Here is a 5,142-nt window from a genome sequence, read left to right as displayed (position 1 = left end):
TTTTAAAGTCTTCTCCCTCTCTCTCCCTCTCCCTCTCTCTCCCTCTCCCTCTCTCTCTCCCCGTGTGTGTGTGTGTGTGTGTGTGTGTGTGTGTGTGTGACATTAGTACATGTGACCACGGAATCTAAAAGAGAATCTCAGATCCCCTGGAGCTGGAATTATAGATGGTTTGCTCACCGCTACTACAGAAGGAATCAAACTCAGGTAAGAGCAGAAGCACACCACTTTCACCCACTGTGCCATCTCTGCAGTCCATCTCATCACAGTCTTTACAGCTGTGTGACCACTAAGTAATGCACTAGTGAGTCAGGGTATGGCAGCAACCCAAGCCTCTAGGAATAACAGAAAAATAATTATAAGACAGCTGAGTACCAATTCAGAGTTTTTGTCAACCTTGCCTTCTGCAATGTGGGATCATCACACTAGTGCACAGTGAGAAACAGAAACCCAACCGCGTTCTCGCACAGTGCGCCCTTCCCCCGCTGCAGTGAGAACCCACAACAGGCCATCTGACTGAGACTGAAGGCCACTTAGTCAGAGACACAGCCAGGACGGCATTCTAAGATGCTTTACTGTATGCCATAATCTTCAAGAAAATAGTTTGAAATGCCAGGCTCCATTACCCTCAGCATTTATGAAGCAGAAACCAAGTCTTTGAAAGAAAGAAAGGACCAAGTGTGTGTGTGAGTCCAGGCAGAGTGGCGAGAGGGGCCCTGGGGAAGCAAGGCCCTGTTCTTTAGCACTGCCAGCTTATGAGCAAGTCAACTCAACCAAGACATGCTACACAGGGCCCTAGTGTGGTGTGACTGACCACCCACCCCAGCAACACGCCTCGCAGAAGAGAGAGTCCATTCTTGCTTCCCACTGACCCTGAAGTGCACACAAACAGGAAAAGTTGACGGGAAACCCTATAGAGTTGCAGCTATTTAAAAGCAGTTAATAATGCTGGGGAGATGACTCAGTGGCTAAAGGCTTGCCGCACAAGAGTGAGGGCCTGCATTCAGACCCCTAGGGCCCACATAAAGCCAGGTGCAGTTGAGCACAGCTGTACCCCATGGCTTCTGCGGTGAGGAGGAAGGCAGAGACAAAACTCGGAGAAGCTTGTGGACAGCAAATCGGAGCAAGTGGGAGGTGAGGATACCTCTACACATGCCCAGACACCATACAAACTGAGAAGGCGGAGGGGAGAGATCACCAAGATCCCAGGAAGCCCTTGGGAAGAGCAATGGCCACCAGAGGGAGGTGCTGGCCCCAGAAACCCCATGATGATGATTACCGAGAACGGTTCACATGTAAAACTGCCAAAGAGATGGAGCACGTCCTCATGCAAAGAAACAGTAAGTATCTGTAAGTCCCACAGTGTACACACATATCCAAACATTACATCGTACCCAATAAATAATACATAATTACCTTTCAATTAAAATAGAACATAAAAGCGTTCCATTATTATTGTTAAGAAGTCAGTTGAAAATATCCGTCTCAGCAAGTAGCCAAGAAGAGACTTGATACCCTATGAGAATATACAGGGGGAGGTAATCCCCCTCAGGAACAGTCATAGGGGAGGGGAATAATGGGAAAATGGGGGTAGGGGGGGAGGAATGGGAGGATACAAGGGATGGGATAAATATTGAGATGTAACAAGAATAAATTAATAAAAAAAAATCAATAACTGTCAAAAAAAAAAAAAAAAAAGAAAATATCCGTCTCAAATAATATGAAGAAATGTCACAGTGTCAGCAAACATGAGGGCTTTCTCAGACAGCATCCGCTCAGCTATCTGAGGGGTGAAGTCAGTGATGTTCGTCTCACAGTGTGAGGCACTGGCTACCTGTCTAGAAGAGCAGAGCCCAGTCAACACTGGGGATTCCAAGTAAAAACAGAAAGTCAGGAGGAGAGGAACACTCGGGTACCAGGTTGTCCAAGTGCAGGACACCATCACTTACAACGGCCCAACAGTAAAACAATACAAAGCAGCCAGACAGATACACAGCTAAGTCAAGTGTGGTAAAGCCACAAGGGAGCACTGTTAGAGATGAACAGCCAGCCAGGCTGGGAGCACAGGTCACCAGGTGAGTCACTTAACCAAATGTGATATGTACTCAACGGAGTAAGTAGAGCCAGTCGCTAATAGGAGACAGACAGAATCCACAGGATGGAAGCGCTCTAGACTTAGTACTCTTAAGTAAACCAGACACAGAAACACAGCCTCCCATACCCAAGCCATGAAGACAGGAGCTGGGGAGAGGGCGAGCCAGCAGCTACCGCGGAGCAGATATGGCTTCAGCTCAGGATGACAAGATGGTTCTGAAGAGAGACAGCAGCAACGGATGCACAAAGATTTAAGCACACTAAATGTCACGCCTGCATCATATGCCTAAAACTGACTGAAATGGGTTAAGGAGATGGCTCGGTGGGAAAAAATGCCTGCTGCACAAACATGACAGCCCCAAGTTCAGCTCCCATGTGAAAACACAGGCAGCATGCACCTGTAATCCCAGCAAGAGGGAAGACAGGATTCCTGTGTCACAGCCACTCTGGTTAAGCGAGAGATGCTGCCTCAAAATATGCAGTGGGGGGAAACCAAGGAAGATGATGTGCTGGCTGGGTTTATGTCAACCTGACACAAGCTACAGTCGCCTGAGCGGAGGGAGCCTCAGTTGAGAAAATGCCTCCATAAGATCAGGCTACAGGCAAGCTTGTAGGGCATTTTTTAATGATTGATGAGGGAGGGCTCAGCCCATTGTGAGTGGTATCATTCCTGGGCGCCAGCTGAGCTAGCCTTGAGAAACAAGCCAGGAAGCAGCATTCCTCCGTGGCCTCTGCATCAGCTCCAGCCTCAGGATCCTGCCTATTTGAGCCCCTGTCCTGACTTCCTCCGATGATGAACAGTGATGTGAAAATGTGAGCCAAAGAAGCCCTTTCCTCCCCAGACTGCATTTTGGTCATGAGGTTTCATCTCAGCAACAGAAACCCTAACTAAAGCAGATACCTAGTGTTGACTGCCCCCTCTCTGTCTCCGTCTGTTTCCATTTCTCTCTCTCTCTCTCTCTCTCTCTCTCTCTCTCTCTCTCTCTCTCTCTCTCTCTCTCTCTCACACACACACACACACACACACACACTCTCTCTCTCTCTCTCTCTCTCTCAAAATGACAAAAATGGCAAAATTTACTTTTACTCTAGTTTAAAAAAAAAAACCAGATGAGAAATACTAAGCAACACTTTCTTCTATGGTTTTGACTCTTCATATTCCACCCTCTACTTGAACCAACAAAATACGAACTACGGCAGAAGCCAGTCTCCCTCCAGTGGAGCTCGGAGCATATACCATTGCATGAAAGACCTGTAGCCATTGTCTTAGGCTCACTTCTAAAGGAATTCGTGTCCACCACAAGTGATGTGTTTACAGCAAGTGCAAGCTCCAATCCAACATGCAGAAAGAGAAGTAGGGCCGCGGTAACCATTTGTTTACGTTGCTGTCCTCTGAGTCCAAGGGCACAGGTCATATGGAAGGGCAGGGCCTTCACCTCCACTGTCACTCCTGCTCTCACGTCACAGGGCACTTCTGGAAGGAAGTTCTGTGCTGGCAGGCTCTGACTGCTTACAGACTTCCTACCAACCCACACAGGAAGTCCTTGTGTCTCACCTGCATGAGTTCCTGTCATGAGGCCAGGGGTTGGTAAGCCAAAGCCAGTTCCAGGGACTGATGTCATCTTGACTGAGGTCTGATCTTGGTGACCTGCTATGTCCCAACGTGGTGTTGTCGCAGCCCTTCAGCTGGGTTTCAGGTTATAAGGGGACAAAAAAGGGAAGAGGGGGAGTCAAATAACAGAAAAAAGGAAAATGCCTGCACATTTCCTGTGTTTCAATAAGCATTTCTGCTTCTGCTTATCTTGATGGGAGACCTGGCAGCCAGCAGATGGATGCTGCAATGCCCTTGGGAACATCAGGGAAAATTCAGGGGCTGGAATGAAACTCAATGGGCCAGCATTTGCCTAGCACGCAGGCACAAGGTTCCGCGTCTAAGCTCTGATACAACAAATACAAACAAAATACAATGGCAACAAAAGAACAGAAAATCTCAATGAGTTCTGGTGGCCTCTTGCTAGTAAACAGGGCCCTATTCTGTAATTTGGATGAAGTTTGACACACAGACATTGACACTTGGAGGGCACTTGTAAGTGTTGGCAAGCAACGTGGTGGCAGCTGCACCACCTCAGCAAGATGAGGGAATGGTCTCAGAAGCCACTGGAGACAGGTAAACACCCAATTCTTTCCCAGAAAACAGCTCAGCTCTGAGCATCACCTTGCTGAGTCATCAAACAGGACATCTCTGTACAGATGCACAGCTCCGTGTACAGTAGCCCAAAGGAAGATGAACACAGTAGGACAGCAGGACAAACCGTCTACTTTGGATGAGAAAGAACAGGGGAAAAAAACAAACCAACTCTTCAAATCATCTATTAAATGAAGAAGTCATACAAGGTTTAGCCACATTTATTTGCATCATGATTGCTCAGACTGTTAAGCTGACAGTTTGGGGGAGATAAATGCCCCTTCCCTTTTTCGTTGCATTGTGTGTTAGCACAAATAGGAAAGCAGAATCTAAGAGGATAAGCAGAGATGGAGCAGAGACAGAGGAGCTGGAGGACAGGGGTGCTCCCATGAGCCCCTCGGAGTTAGCAGCATTGGCCAGCAAGTTCAAAGCTGGCAAGAGTGTTTTTCCTCATAGATAACCTGGGCCCTGCTCAGTGCCGGGCACTCCTTTCCATTCTGTGGGACCACTGGTGACACTGTTCACAGAGCACATTTAGTGTATTACTCGGCATATATGCACTTAATCATGTAAACCCATCTTATTTAGCAGAAGCACCGTTAGCTGCCACTGACAGGCCCTTCCCTCATGTAAGTCTTCCTTCTACACTTGCAGACGTCTTCACCGGGCATTCTCATTTCAGTCATGCCTGCAGCACCTGCAACCCTCGATGTAAGTTATGCGACATCTCAAGAAAGGTATGTACACAGCAGCTGCTGGCAAGGTTAGCGAGTCTTCTGTCCAGACAGCAAGTGTAAGTGATTCTGTTAGCCTCTTGCCCCATCACTTCCTCTGAGGTCCTTGTCCCAAGGCTGTGGTGCCCCAGC

The sequence above is a fragment of the Acomys russatus genome, unplaced genomic scaffold, assembly GCF_903995435.1.
Source record: "Acomys russatus unplaced genomic scaffold, mAcoRus1.1, whole genome shotgun sequence".
Taxonomy (NCBI): Eukaryota; Metazoa; Chordata; class Mammalia; order Rodentia; family Muridae; genus Acomys; species Acomys russatus.
This window is presented reverse-complemented; position numbering follows the sequence as displayed.